Source organism: Lissotriton vulgaris, chromosome 10 (genome assembly GCF_964263255.1).
Source record: "Lissotriton vulgaris chromosome 10, aLisVul1.2, whole genome shotgun sequence".
NCBI classification, from domain to species: Eukaryota; Metazoa; Chordata; class Amphibia; order Caudata; family Salamandridae; genus Lissotriton; species Lissotriton vulgaris.
In genome coordinates, this window is record NC_141698.1 from 129,882,037 (window position 1) to 129,898,071 (window position 16,035).

Here is a 16,035-nt window from a genome sequence, read left to right on the forward strand (position 1 = left end):
AGGTTAGCCTGCAAACCTATCCAGCGGCCAGGACGGGACATGGTTGGAGAGGTCCCACGGGACAGGAGCAGTGCTGAAACCATGGCAGGCAGAGGCCCGAGAAGCAACGCATCACAGTCCAGGTTAAAAAAAATTGCCTTTGACAAGCAGGCCCCCTCTCAATTAGAGCCTCGCACTTCCACGAGGAAGACACCAGAGGGTGAGGGAGCCAAGAAAGCAACGCTTGAAGACGTGATGAAGGCATTGGCACAGGTACAAGCAACGGTGGGGTCCACAGCCACGGAAGTCTCCCTGCTGCATGCTGACTTTAAAAAAATGGGTGAGAATATGAAGCAGGTCGAAGTGGTCACGAAATCCTTAGTGGAGGATGTATCGGAACTACAAATAGCGATGGAGCATGTTGCGGCAGAGAATAAGGTGCTAAAAGAGAAACTGGACGACCAGGAAGGACGCTCCAGAAGAAACAATGTAAGAATTATTGGGGTGCTGGAATCGGAAGGCACCCACGCCATGGACCTGTATGTAGAGGATCTGATCAAAACGCAGCTCAAACCAAAGGGAGTATCACAGTTCTTCTCAGTAGAACGAGCGCATAGAGTCCCCGGGGGAAAGCCTAAACCTGGAGCCCCCACAAGACCAATACTGGCGAGAATCTTTAACTTTTGTGATCGCGATGCGATCCTGCAAGCGGCGAGAGTAGCCACACCAATACAGATCCAAAATTCCACACTCGCCTTCTTTCCAGATTATACAGCAGAAGTAGTGCGTCGGAGGAGGACCTTCCTTGAAATTAAGAAGGAGCTGAGAGCTAAGGAGCTGCCGTACTCTATGCTGTTTCCAGCACGACTGAGAGTGGTAGCAGACAGTAAGGTTTGGTTCTTCGACACGTCAGAGTCGGCCCGGAACTGGCTGGAGGGATGGAGACAAGTAGGATTGCCCTGCCGCTCTCATAGGACTAACCAGAACCAACGAGGAGACAGCCAACTGAGATCATAGGCTTCGGGCAGTGCTGGCTCAGCACGGTCGCCAGCACAGGAACACTTTGATGCAGAGGACGGAGTGGAATAATGAACTTCCGGCACATCATTAGGTGACACTTTAAAGAGATTTTACCGGTGGGACTGGGCTTGGACACTGACCCGGGTGAGACCGGAGAGGGCAGGGGAATCGTCTGCTCCGGAGCATACTTCACCCCAGCAAGCAAGTAACAGTTCATGGGATGGGTAAAGCACTCTGATGAGTTGGGGGGGTGGGCAGTTCCAGGTCCGTTAAGCAGGGAGGCAGGGAGGGGGAGGCATGGGGGGGGGGGTTGCTTAGTTATTAAGTACAAACTGCAAGTTAAAACTGAACACACAGTTGGTCACACAAGAAAGGGGGTGGAGGGGGGATTTTGGTTTTGTTGGTTTGGCTCAAACCTTACACTCTATGGTACACCATGTCACTTTCTGTCCATGCGGATCCACAGACGACAGCAGGCACACATCACCACAGTTGATGCGACAATTAGACATGATCCTAAGACCACAGGATGGCTCGCCGGACCCACACCTAGGTCACTGCTGATATAACACACACCAGGGCGGTGCCCCCCCTCCGAATATTCACATGGAATGTTAGAGGATGAGGGGGACAAAATAAAGAGAGGACTGGTCCTACAGGCGAATAAGCGCCAAGGCCCACAATAATATTACTACAAGAAACACACCTCACTGGGACAGCATGCCGTGCACTCGACAGACGAGGCTACAAAATGGCGGCGCATGCCGAGTTTACAGCAGGGTCACGAGGGACAGGTATTTTGGTGAAAAACTCTCCCCCCATCATAGTGATACAACACAAGGTAGATGATCAGGGCCGCTTCGCGGCGGTACATGGGCAATGGGAGGGTAAACTCTGGAATGTAGTGTCCGTATGTATTTCTCCAGCACTCCACTCCATAACACTGCCAGCACTAGGGGAATTCCTTTTGAATCTCCCACCGGGAGATACGATTATAGGGGGGGACTTTAACGCCATCGTAGACCCAGCACTGGACACGCTTCCCATCAGAACATGTACATCGGGCTCCGCTGCACTCCCAGGTTTCATGGAGGCATTGGGGCTGAAAGATGCCTGGCGTCATATCCACCCCACGGAGACGTAATACACCTTTTACTCTCAGGTACACAATAGCCTGTCCCGTATAGATTATTTTTTTGCTCCTCTGTGATGGGATGAGAGACGTGGACGACATAACCATACTGCTGAGAGGAATCTCAGACCACTCTCCTGTATTACTATCCATCACCACTAAAGAGAAAAAGCGCGCGAGAATGTATCCCATATATCCCAACTATCTCATGATTCCCCAGATCAAAAAAGACCTTAAAATAGCGACCAAACACTACTTTGCAGAGACCACAACATCAGTATCCTCCCCCTCGATTCTGTGGGAGGCGTTTAAGACGGTCCTGCGGGGGCGGGTGATCGCGCCGGTGACGGGACATAAACAAGCATACCAGCAGGAGCTATCAGAGATGGAGCTGGTGCTACAAGAGGCCAACATATCACACATGGCTAATCCCACAGTTCTGAGTTATGTTCAATGAGAACAGACAACATATGAATATAAAAATAGTAAGACCTGATAACTGTTAAATATGATCTAGAGGATGGTATGGAGGAAATGACTTTTTGATACGCCGCCGGACCCCAGGGTTGTCGGCCTTACGGCTGTGTACTAGTGAACAGAAGAGATGTTGAACATGTCTGAGGCGGCCGGCCCAAAGGGTTGTAGGCCCTGGTATGTAACTATTTCTTCTGTAAATACCTTCAATAAAGGTCTTTAAAAAAATGTGATTCCTAGATGGGAAAATGTCTAAAAAAGCTATCTCTAACACATATAATACCACGATGACACACATTTAAAAAGTGCTGCTCACCCTGAAGTAGGAAATCAAATACAACAAAATATGGGGGTGATGAGAGGGAAGTATCTATGAGGCTAGGAACTGACTTCCCCAAACCCCACATCCTTCAATGTTTGAAAAGAGAGATGGAAAATGCTCAAGAAGGAATAAGAATGAACTGTTTTAAGAGTGCACAGTATTTTGGGATCACATATATGGGGGCATTCATATATTCAATGGAGGATGGTTTGATGGCTGAACAGAATACTATAAATGATTACTGCTTTTTTGCATGAATACTGACACATAATGGAACTGCAAACACAATGGTCTCATATTCAAGTATTAGAGTTATTGTAAGAAAATGGAAATAAAATATATTTGAACATAATCTTCAGATTCATTAAATGGAAATTACTGAGAAACCTTGTCAATTTAATACCTTGGGTGGGCCAATTAAAACTGTAAATTTGAGAAATATAAGAGCAATGTCACATCTGATAAATTGGCACAACAGTGTTGTAAAATTTCAGCTAATGGAGTGGTAACTAATATACTATTTTAAAATGATGATACTATTTATAGGCATTGCCTGATAGATCTCCCTCTTCAATATTATGCTCTCTTAATCTATTCATACCACTAGTGTGAAACCTGGGCCGATAATCGTGAACATTACCTGCGCCATCTTGCCCGATAGTCCTTTTCTACGCACACATAGGCCGCAGCCATTTTGATTGATCGCAACCATTTTGTGTTCTGTTGTTCACCCCTGTTTCACCTGTACTTCTACAAGTATCTTTATAACCTTCTGACCGACTTGGTATGTGTGCTAAGGGCCATAATCTAGCGGATATGCCCATGTTTGATGTTAGCTTAAGAACGACATTCTATTGCCGCGGCAAACCTTTGCATTACTTGTTCCTCTCCATCCCTGTGCACGTAACCAAAGATTGTAGATACCAAAATGTCCCGCACTAACCTGATTTATTGCACCCCAAAGAATGCACCTCCCGATGGACAATGGAACTTGTTTTCCTATCAACAGTAAAGGACATTAACCCTGACCAGTCTCACATGTTCCCGACCCTGAGGCAAAGGCCAGCTGCCTGATTAACATCACATGTCCGACTGTTTATGATTGGGAGGGTACGAACCAACTTGTCCGAAATGTATGGCATCCTGTCCAGGGCGGGGTACCAAGCTTACATGACACCGCTCATAAAGATAGCATTGTCGCAACACTGTATAAATGTAGCCTGTTGAAGAGTTGAAGTTAGAACACCTCCCTGAGAGACATCCCAGTGTCTCCGTTAAATGTGCTCTCCTCTAGAGTAAATAAACCTAGTTCTTGCCTTCCAGTTTCCCATGCCTGCCTAGTTATTTTAATAGAATCGAAAGTGAATTAAAGGTGATAAGCCAAGCAGCTGGCAACGGAGAGTGATCAGATGTAATCCTCGGCAAAATCTGAATTGCAACACCCCTCATTAGTGAAGCATATAAAAAAAATAATCAAGACGTGCAAGTTTTTTGTGAGGATAAGAATAATAGGTAAACCTGTCTGTCGGGCATATATTACTCCATACATCAATCAAACCATGACCATTAAAACAATTATACAGGGCTTTAAACACCCGTGGCTTACGCCCATGATAGCCCCGTGGTCCTTTCTGCAAATCTGAAATTATTAGATTGATATTCATGTCCCCACATAGAATCAAGGTTGCCCCCATAATGCTAATTCGATATTTAACTCTTCAAAAGTGGAAGCATCATTCAACTTGGATCCATATATAACAAAAACTGTATATTTAGTTTCATCAAAGCTACATTCTGCGATGGCCCATCTACCACCTTTATCCACTAAACAAAGACCAATTATAACCCTATTATCCTTAGCTAATATTGCCACTCCTCTAATCATAAAGGATTGCTGTGAGGCCACTACCAGTGTATATCCCAAAGGTTTCTAAAACTGCCCTTTGTATCCAAGGTATGCTCTTGATGACAGTCCACATCAGGCTGGATGTTACGTAATTCTGTTGTAAACACGATTTCTCTTACTCCAATTGTTTAATCCAGAGACATTCCAAGTACATATCTTTAAACCCTTAGCTACCATAGTAATAATCAAATAATCTTTCTGTCACGAATATCTTATAATACAAAAAAGCACTATATATTTCCCAATGTTTCTGAGCTTGCCAAAGATTTTCTTTATTTATTTCTCAAGTAACTGTGGAGTTTTTACCCATTTTTCCTCACCCAAGTGAACTACCCCCTTCGCCCCCCCTCCTCCCCCAAAGGATCCCTCCCCCCAACCCCCCCAAAACAAGGCTTTAGGACTTATTGTCCTGTAGATGCAGACAAGCGTATACCCCCTTGCCAACCCCCACGACTCTGCAAATATTCATACTCATGTGTATCTGTTCAAACTTCAACGAGAGAGAAAAAGAAACGCAAATATCCGAGTATACACATATCCCAATGTTACACAGCATGATACTCTGTTACAGCTATGAACTTTACAAAAGCCCTCCGTTAAATAGAGTTCAGGAACTCTTTAGCAGACCCCTCATTATTAAAAAAATGCTTGCGATCTTTATAGACTCAATTTTGCTGGATTCAACAAATAAGACTGAGCTCCTTTGGCCTGAAATCGAGCAATCAATTCACGCAACTGCCACCGGAGCTCAACTGTAAATCGGCAGAAATCAGGTTGTACAAAGAATTCAAAATCACCCCCTGATCTTTTTTTATAAGGACGAGCTAGCTGAAAAACCTCTTCACGTGCAAGAAAACTATTGAGTGAAATAAGAAAAGCCCTAGGTTTTTCATTTAGCGACTCAGTACCAGAGGGAGTGCATCTGATAAAGGGGAAGCAATGAGCCCTTTCAATTTCACGGTCCCAGTCCCATTTAGACAGTTCCGGAAAGGCCTTTTTAAATAGTTCCACAATGTAACGTCGAGGATCTTGTCCCTCCTTCCCCTCTGGAATCTGAAAAATGCATAAATTATTCCTCCATGCCCGATTTTCGATATCCGCCAGTTTCCAAGTTGTGTCATCCCTAACAGTCACAATGTTTTGCTGGGCTAAATCATCCTCCAAATTAGAGATTCGGGCTTCAGCCTCATTGAATCGAGAGATAAAGTTCGCATGAGACTTCGACATCCTCTGGACTGAATTCTGTAGCTTTCTGCAAATATTTTGCACTCTCTGGCTCTCTTCCCTCATTTCGGTACGATGTGACATTATAGACTGATAAATTAATGAAAGGAAGATGTCTTCTTCAGCAAGTTGGTGTGGTTGTATTTGACCAGAGAATTCTGCACTATCCCCCCCATCGATCAATCAGTGTTAACTCTGACTTCTTGCATACTGTGCCCGACTTCCCTTCGTTTTGCTCTCCCGGCTCTTCCAGCGATAAACTACTATCGTCACTACCTTCATTAACACTCATTTGTGCCGCATACTGATGCACAAGATCTTCACAAGATGACATTGAATGTTCGGATAAGGAATAATAGTCCCCTGACTCAGCATCATGCATATGTAGGTGACCCCCAGTTGCACTAGGCTCCTAAGCTTCTGCGTTAGCAATAGATATTATGTCACTGTTTTGTTCTCCCATCACAAAATCACCACAAGATCCTGAGGTATTTATATCCCTAACATGCAAATCCGCGCCATTTTCTCCAGCCTCTAAGAAAGTTCCAGTGGCTCCGGTAGGTGTTTCACTCTGTGCCACTGCCTCTGTCTCCTTGCTCACATTCACACTGGCGGCAAGAAGCTTGTCCATTCGACACAAACCGGTAGACACAGCAGACACAACATTTATAGGTAGAGAGGCTGTGGGGGGGCTGTTGTTTCCCCTGTCGCTTTTCCTAATTTACAGAAAATATTGCTGGTATTTTCTTTGCCTCTGCTACCTCCTTTCCCTTGGTAGCAGCATAATCCAAAGCAGTATCATTCTCTGCCGCCGCCAATACATTTGAAACGTGGCCAGCTCTCACCTCCGAACCGACAGCAGCGGCCGGTCCAGCTCCTGCATTTGCTCCCGTAGTCACCGCAATTCCTGTGCTTCCCACGTCATGAGCAGCGTCCCACGCATTATCTTGGGTGCGAGGTCTGCCGCGTCCTCCCTTAGGGGGCATAATTCGCGTTTTGAGCACCGACAGGCTTTCCGCCTACAAACAAAGTTTTCCCCTGCCAAACCGAGCAGAAAATTACCAGCGCGTTTAAACTGAACGCGCTTTCTTCCATGATTCCTCGGCGTTCAGACGTATAGCTGGGCGGGTCCGGGTCCGCCCACACACAAGGCCGTATCAAAGAGACTGGATCTGTGGCGACTACCGGGGTCACCGATTCTCCCCGTACAAGCAACCTCACAGAGAAGGTAGGAATATCAAAGAGCTTCTGGAGACAGAAAAATCAATAGAACTATGCTTCTCAAGTCCAAGGTCACATTACTGCAACATTGTATCAAAGAAAGTTGCAGAGTCGGGAGCTGGCAAGAACGCTTGACTTACAGTCCCTTGCAGCGGGCGCCATCTTGCCTCGCCCACCACACTTACAAAGGGTTATGATACTAGTCTTTTGTGTCTCAATACAAAACTTGGGCCAGGGAGGGAGGCAGGAAATTGCAAACATCTCCAAGGGTGGAAACCTCCAGAACCTTCTGCTTCAAAGTGGGCACCAGGTGTAAATAATGGACCATCAGACCCAATCCTTCAGTACACCTCTGGACCTGTGAAATACCTAGAAGGTGGTGCCATCCCAGTCTGGACCCTTGGAAGAGTGCCTGAAGGTGTGCTACCAGCCCAACTGTGGTCCTGTGTGAGCAGAACTGCTGTACCATGAAGCATCTCCTTGCTGCTCTGTTTTGGAACCACAGCTGTATGATGTATCCTTGTGGTAGGACAGGGGTCTCCAACCATTTCTGAAGTTAGAGCTACTTCTAATCAGTGAAAATCATCGTGAGCTACTAAAGGTCAAGCAGCTTGCGCATTTTTCTGAGAGACCTCCCCCTATGCCCATCTATAAGGGCTACACTAGTATTTGAATCACAGTTGACTGCGCAACCGCGGAGTGTTGTCGTTTGTGTATTGTTGAGGGCAGGAAGGTAATATTTGTACTAACATTACTACAATAATATCATGGCTAGCCAAGTGACCTCATATCGGTTGTAATACTTTCAGACAGTCCTGGCTTTTAGATTCAATTCTGCATGCTGACATTTAGAGCCCAAACTTCCAATTCTAAAAGCACAAACACAAGGCCCAGAATGCAACCTGCTATTGGGCAGAAAACCAAGATTGGATGAAAGTCGCAGGTGGCATGTCCGCTGGCCTCTCTGAAAATGGAAGATGGACATATATTTTCATGAAGACACATTTACACCTTGGTCTTCCAGCCTTCTTTTGTTGTAGTCTATTACTTAAATTACATAATTTGTGATTTGAAGCGTTACTATTTAAGAACAAAAAATCCCTCTTTAAAACTTCATTTTGTGTTGTTGTCTATCTGCCTTAGCTGCAGAGAATGGGCTTGTTTTTGTGAACTTGGCCGGACAAACTGCCACCATGTGTAACCCACCTTGACTCCCATCTGTTGTGACAGCCGAGAACACTACCCATCTCCTGTGTAAAGATGTTTGATTTGTAAGATAACAGTGGGGCAGAGTGTGCCTTGGTGCCTCCGACCTTTGCTACTTCCAGTAAGGCAGAGGTAATGCCCATGATGAGCATTGTACACCCCCTGCCAGCACAGACACTTGGTACATAATGGATGTGAAGTGTAACACCCCTGGTATCAGGAACACTTGGGGGCAGATTTACAAGCCCCTTGCGCCACGTTAACACCGCCTTGCGTGACGCAACAGCGGAGTAAACGTAGCGCATCCCTGCGAGGCATTTACAACGTGACGCATCTAGGGAGATGCGTCACGTTATAAAGCCCAGCACCACAATGGGGGGCGTTCCCATGCAAGGTGGGCGTTCCGGCGCCTGTGCGCCTCGCAAAAGTGCCTGCGTGAAATCTACAAGATTTCACGCAGGCACTTCCGCGACGCTGCTACGTCAATTCCTTACGCCTGGTGTAAGGACTGACACAGCATGTTAAGTATTGGGCGGCCCTGAGCATTGCTGGAGTTGCGTCACGCTTGCGACGCGACTCCAGTGATGCGCCGCCCTTCCGTCACGAGATGCATCACGCATCTGCCTAACCTTGCGCCACGGCGCACCGCATTGTAAATGCGGCGCATCTTCTGTGACGCAAGGGTAGTTTTGCGTGACGCATTTGTTCTGGCGTATCTCTGCTGATATGCAGAGATGCGCCAGAACTCTTAAATATGCCCCTTGGGATGTAATGGATCATGATGTAACTTCCCTTAACGTCCCACAGGTGGACACTTTTTGACATTCTAACAAGCATTGCCTCACCCTAAAAATGATCCGGCATAAGACTGAACACAAACATGGTATCAAGCATGCCTAATGTTTTACTTAAGTGAGCCTTTAAAAGTTGCACTCATATGAAACACTGTTTTATAACGTTTCAGCGAAACCTGGGAATGTGAGCACATAACCTGCCTGTTTGATGCAATTGAAGTGTTTCTCTGAAAATGAAGAATTGCATGTGTACGATTTTAATTGTCTACATTTAAAATTTTTCTGCTCTTTAAACTATTCCTTCAAGCGGAGCAATAAATCACTTTCTGTTTCGTCTGTTTCGTTGCAGTGTGCAAATATCAAGTTAATTTAAACACAAGAGAGATCATCACATAAATACAATCTGCAGGGTTTAACTCTGTTTTTTTGTTGCTAATGGGCTGCCTCGCATATACAACTATCAGCCCTGGGCAGGGGCTCGCTATGGGTGTGGAACTGATGAGGCCTGCATAGGGTTCCTTAACTTACCTGCTGCTCCGGTCCAACTGGTAGCATGCTGAACAAGGCAGATGGTACTGGTCTCGTTGGCAGTTTAATACTGCTTCCATCACCTGCACGTTTTCCAGCACCGAACGCTCCGCTCTGCCATGCCTGCTGCTCTGCAATGGCACTCGACGCGCAGGATGAAAAGCACGATTCCAGGATGTGAAAGGCAGGTGGCTCCGAGACTACTGGAGGAACAATTTGTCATCCTCCATAGCCCGCCCACCCCTCCTCAGCTAAACTCAGTTATGCTAATCTGAGCAGCTGGTTTCAGTGAGGGTGGTCAACATAAAAAAGGCCGAAATACTCTCAACGATGTCAATGGGCTATTAAATTGCGACACTACCAGTGCTTGCTACTCACATGGCCTTGGCGAGCTACCGGTAGGGGTAGCTCGCGATCGACCGGTCAACTGATCTGAGCAAGGGACTCACGTCTGAGCATACCCTGCCGGTCCTCGGTAGCTTGTTTCCGGTCCAGGGAAGGCATGGCTTGGCAGTTCGGGCTGGACTGTTCCCATGAGGCACAGGGTCAGACGGATTTGCATATGGCCATGTATGAACTGGGGTGGCTGAGTGGGCTAAAGAACGGTGATGGATTAAACCCAGATCAGTTGACTGGGGGTGAGTGCTTGTATTGTCAACGCTCCGTCCATCATTTCCTTTGGTTTTTCTTTGTTTCCAATGCATAACATGCCACATTACATTAGGCACCCAGCCCTGGTGGTTTACAGGGCACTAGGGGTGATTTAGCTAACAGATAAATAAATATTTTTTTTCTGCATGGAACAGGCCCATTTTCCTGCCATGTCATTGCAGTGATTTTAAATTACAGCCCACCCAGAGCATTATTGTGATATAAGTGAGTGGTGTAAAATTCAGCCCACATATACCATTTAACTTTCACACCTGAGGAACAATTTCTGTGCCAATTGACCACGGCCTAGCTCAAAAGTTAAATACAGCAATTTGATTAAACACCTTTTATAGTTCAGTTTTAGCAGTGTCACAAAGCACAGACTATAAATTCCAGGAATAATAAGGTCCATAAGAAGTTTCTTTTTTTTAAATCCATGGTGGCCATACATAAAAGGCAGATTTACTAATGTGTCAATGTTTTGTTTCCATTTGTATTAAAGAACAATAAGAGCTCTTTATCCTATTGGATGAATAACGTCTGTGTTGAAATTGTTTATATTCAACTATCCACAGCTGATTACCATCTAGATAGGTTTTTTCTTGAGATGACGATGTTATCACTAAAGCATTTTATTAATCGATTGATGAGGGATATTTTAAGCTAATTTAGGACTAACAAATTCTGACTACCAAAATAAAGCTAACGGAAAAGTTTAATGCTAGAGTAGGTTTATAACTTTGTCTTCTAACATATTAAATCTTTTTTAAGCTACTGTCCATATTTTTTTTTCAAATTATTCATTGGTATGCTGTATTTCTTTTTTCAATTTTTAACAATGAAAACGTTTCATTTCATAAATGTTGTTTCATGGAAATTCAAAACTGCCAAAAATCTAGTCAAGACTAGAATATTTTAATGCGATGTTACAGAAGCAAACCCTGGCCATCAAAATAAACTTGTTACGTTAAGAGATTAAAGAATTGAATGAAAGTCATACTTAAAATCAGCTCCATGCATACTAAGTGGCCTCAAAAGATCAAGTTAATAACATGAAAAGAACCTTAGTTGTTTTCATTAAAATCTAACCAGCTACAGAGAAGCATAACATGTTCTTCCTTTCAAGCAAGAAACTACAAATAGGCCAAAATATAATTAATATATATATTTCTTTAAAGTTTTAGCAGCAATACAGTAGGAGTGTTGTGAGCAAAGAAAACTGAGTGCTTTCCAGACATGCTAGATGAGCCAAAATGTTGTAGTCTACTGGATAGAAAATAGAAAGATTTGGCAATGAAAATGCAATATATTTGTAGTGGATACAGACTCATGCCAGATGTCTTCAGTTCAATGTGCTGATGCAGTGTTGAATAGCATTGTTACAAAGAAGTATTTTATTGCTCCTACCTTATGTCAAAATGCTAAAAAGTATTTCAACTACATGCATCAGCCTTTCATTCAGTCCATACACATGCAAATTAACTTTGTGGAAAATGTCTTGCTGTTCTATCAGTCTTGCTTTAGAACTCACTAGTAGGTTTGCTCTAGAGCCCTTTGGGCTGCAAATGAAAGCAAGAGATCTGTGTTAATTCCACACTGCATTTAAGCCAATGCTAATTTCTGTGATGGTCGTAAATAAAAGTAAAGATATTGGTAACACAATGTACCCAATGACATGCACTTGTTTGCTATGAAATGTGTGCAAAACAAACCTACACTGCCACAGTTAATTGCCCCTTTCACACACTACTTTTGAGACAGAATTGCCCAGAGTCCCCTAGCCCAATTAACCAAGAATTGTTTAGCAGGTACTCCATTAGTCAAAGCCAAGTACAGCACAATAACAGTGCTAGAGAAAACTGACTACAATCATTGAGTTGGGGTTTTAAGGGGGAACAACCTTTATAACGCAACGTTTAGCACGCAGTGCTATTACAATACAGACTTTAAAACGATAACCATTACAACGCATTACACTGGGGTGCGCTCTAGGATAGGGAATAGTTTAATTTACTATCCAACACCTTCCCTAGTGTCCACGGGGACTGGTGTTGGAATAGTAAATTAAAATATTCACTGGAATGTGTTTTAAAACTTGCGTAGTTACAGCATGCGTGGTAAAAGCATGCATTGTAACGTACATCCGGTTTCAAGTATTGATGTCACCTCATGAGATTGATCCTTAATTTCCTTCCAGCCAAATTCCTGGGTTTTGGGAGGCAAGAGCAAGATCTCCCCAGGTTGTCTTACTGTGGTGAATGGTTTAGTTAGAGCCTCGGGATTGTAAGAAAAGCTGGCACTTCAAACCACCTTTTTGTTTCCTGTCCCACAAGGGTATCATGAAGAAGAATGAAAAAAACAGAGGAAAAGCAAGCTAATGTTTTGTGAGAATAATCTTATGACACTTTATCTGAATATTGTTAAACTTTGTTCAATTGGCATAGGTATGGAGATGTCTGAAGGTCAATGTTGGTCGACTCGCAGTCAAGTCCTTCTGTACCTAAGCCTCGTTACTCCGAACCTGGAATAATATTTTCAGTGAGGGTAGTAGTTAGTCTTAGTGATGGGAGCCCCACCTGGCTGCAGGCTTGTTTTGAAATGTATCAAATGAATACAATAACCTATGAGACAATTAGGTCAGTGTTGTAATATTATTTGATATGTGTTCTACCAGTTTACTTCAAGGAACCTAAGGAACCACCCTACCTCATGGGTTCCAAGGTTCCCCAAAGTAAACTGGTATAACACATATCAAGTCATATCATAACATATGACTTTTTATCTCATAATTCATTGTATTCATTTGGTACACCCCATAACCATGTGACAAGGATGAGTTGAGTTCCTCCATGGATCTTTGGATTATTATGTAAAATTTGTCAAAAGCTATTCAGAAGAAACAGAACCCCTAGAGCTTTTGTTGTGAAAGGAGACAAAGTTTCAATGAAACTCAGAACAAATTGTAGCATTTGAAACTGTGCTAGGTAGATTTGCATGTGAAGAGATTTTAACACTATTTGACAAAAAACTGTAACACTATGGTCACTGTTGATTCTAGTACATGCACATTGGTAGTATCTTGTTGCAAAACAGTCAGGCAATGAGAAAACTGTTGCCTTTGCCTCTCACACTCTGTGACACACGAAGCATAAATACTCTGTCATAGAGTGGGAGGAATTGGCAGAAGCTTTGGCAATGGGATGCTTTAGGCTTACATCTGGGGAATTAATTTTGTGCTACTTATGATCACAAACTATTGGTGTGCAGCCTTCAATCTGGAGGAGCCTTAAATGCCTCAGCAAGGTTGAAGAGATTGGCTTACTGTCTCATGGGTTACAACTACATGATAAAACATGTGCCAGGTTGGAAAAAAAGTCAAGCTGACTGTTTGTCTAGGTTGCCAGTGCAAGAATGTGTAGGTGAGTCCTATCCTGATGGTGATGAGATTGTGGCTGCTGTTAAAGATGTTGTGGCCTTGTGTTGTGGGCTGTTAGCAAAGAAGAGTGGCTGAGGGAACAAAACAAAGATAAAATGTTGGTCGAGATGAAGGACTTACTAGGCAGGCTTTGTGTCAATGAAAGAGTGGTTAGTCCGAGAGCGAGACAGTTTGTGAAAGTCCTTGCAGAAATAAGCATGGTGTGTGGTGGTGGATTAATGAGTGAGGAGACGTTTATACCACTTGCTACCTAGGGATAAAAGTTTGCATGATTGCAACCAAAGCCTTTTGGGGTAGCCGATGACCATCAAGAGAGTTAAGGAGATATTCTGGTGGCCTAAGTTGTACAAGGAGGTGGTACAGATGGTAAATAAGTGTGGACTTTGCAAAGAGAATGAGAAGAGGCTCAAAGTTGGTGGTGGGGTAGAGCTATATATTTAAGATCTGGGTCAAACTTGGAAGAAGGTATGTTTGGAATGAATTCGACCCATGTATGCTTTACCCTTCAGCTTGAGGGTTTGCCAAGATAGTGGTAGCCATCCCTATACTCAGTGGGAGGAAGTGGTATGTAAGAGTACCATACCTGTCTCACCAGCACCATGTGGGTACTTACAAAGAGGCTTGCTCATGATGGCGTTCATCATACCTAGAAACAGATAAGGCCACCCAACTTCGGTTGAGGAAATGAAAGGATTCCTGAGAGAGCTTGTCATTCGGCATTGTACCACCTAGGTTTACTTCCCTCAGTTTAATAGTATTGTGGAGAGAATCAATCGAATGATGAAGGGGGTAGTCAAAATGGCAGTGAAGAGTGGTGAAGAAGATGTTGAGAGTTGAGATAGCTGTTCTGGAAGTTATGGCACCACATAGGGATTGTTTAAATAGAATAATTGGTAAGACTCTATGTTCCTAAGAGGTTGTGTGGGTCAAACAAAATTGCTGCCAACCTAGTAGGAAGAAGAAATTGTAACTTAGGGGGAAGCGGAGGCTTGATTTCATGTGGAACAAAAGTGGGTGAATGAAGGGGATTGGGTGAAAGTTAAGTATAGGACACGGGAATATGGGTTGTCAAATTCAGGGGTCCCTTTAAGGTTATGTATGAGAGAGATAACTATGTCAGCCTGGATAATGGTCAACAGTGCAACAGAAGGAGAGTGGGTGTGTACCAGAGAGGTGGCATGGTCGATGAGAGAGTAATAGATTAAGAGGAAGGGTACAGTGGTTTGATGCTAATGTCGGAGGAGGAATGTTTGACTTTTGGATTGGGTCACCGCAATTACTTTATAGGGGTGGAGAAGGATATGGAAGCATACAGAGACAGAGTGTGATGGGTAGAGGAGGAACAAATGAGCTAAATGTTTTCTGATCCAAGACAAGGTTGACACTGGTTAGGATTGCTTACTATGTTTGGTAGGCACCTGCCAATAAATTCATTCTTGGGAGTTTCATCCCCTAGAAATGTATTTCCTTACTTTTGTGGTTGCAGTGATTGAATTACTGAAGTCTCATTGTGGTCTTCCCATGTTCCTACTCCTTCCAGTCAATTTATTTATTTCTGTTTGTCTGTTTCAAGTAATGTAGGTTTTTGGAAAAAGGAAATCGATGTGTTGTAATTTAACCTGATATGTGGTGTGAGGAACCTAGGGAACCTCCCTACATCATGGGTTCTAGGGTTCCAAAGTTGCCAAGAGCTCCAGGTGGAATCAATTTCTGCTGGCTGGACCTGGGCTTCTTACAATGCTATGGTGGGGAAACAACCTTACAATGCAGTCATTACATCGCACTACACTTACAATGCAGCCCCTACATCGCAACATCCTTTTCAACGCACGTCACTACAACTCAGGCATTACAACGCATACAATACAACGCATACCATTACCTTGCATGTCACTACAACAGAGGCATTACAACGCATACCATTACAACTCACACCCTTATCCAACACTTACCCTACTGTTGCACCCCCTGGAGTTAGAATATTAATTTTTAATCCCTACACTATCCAACACTTACCCTACCATTGCACCCCCTGGAGTTAGAATAGTAATGTTTAACCCCTACACTATCCAACACTTACCCTACTGTTGAACCCTTTGGAGTTGTAATTGTAATTTTTACCCCTATACTATCCAATATTTA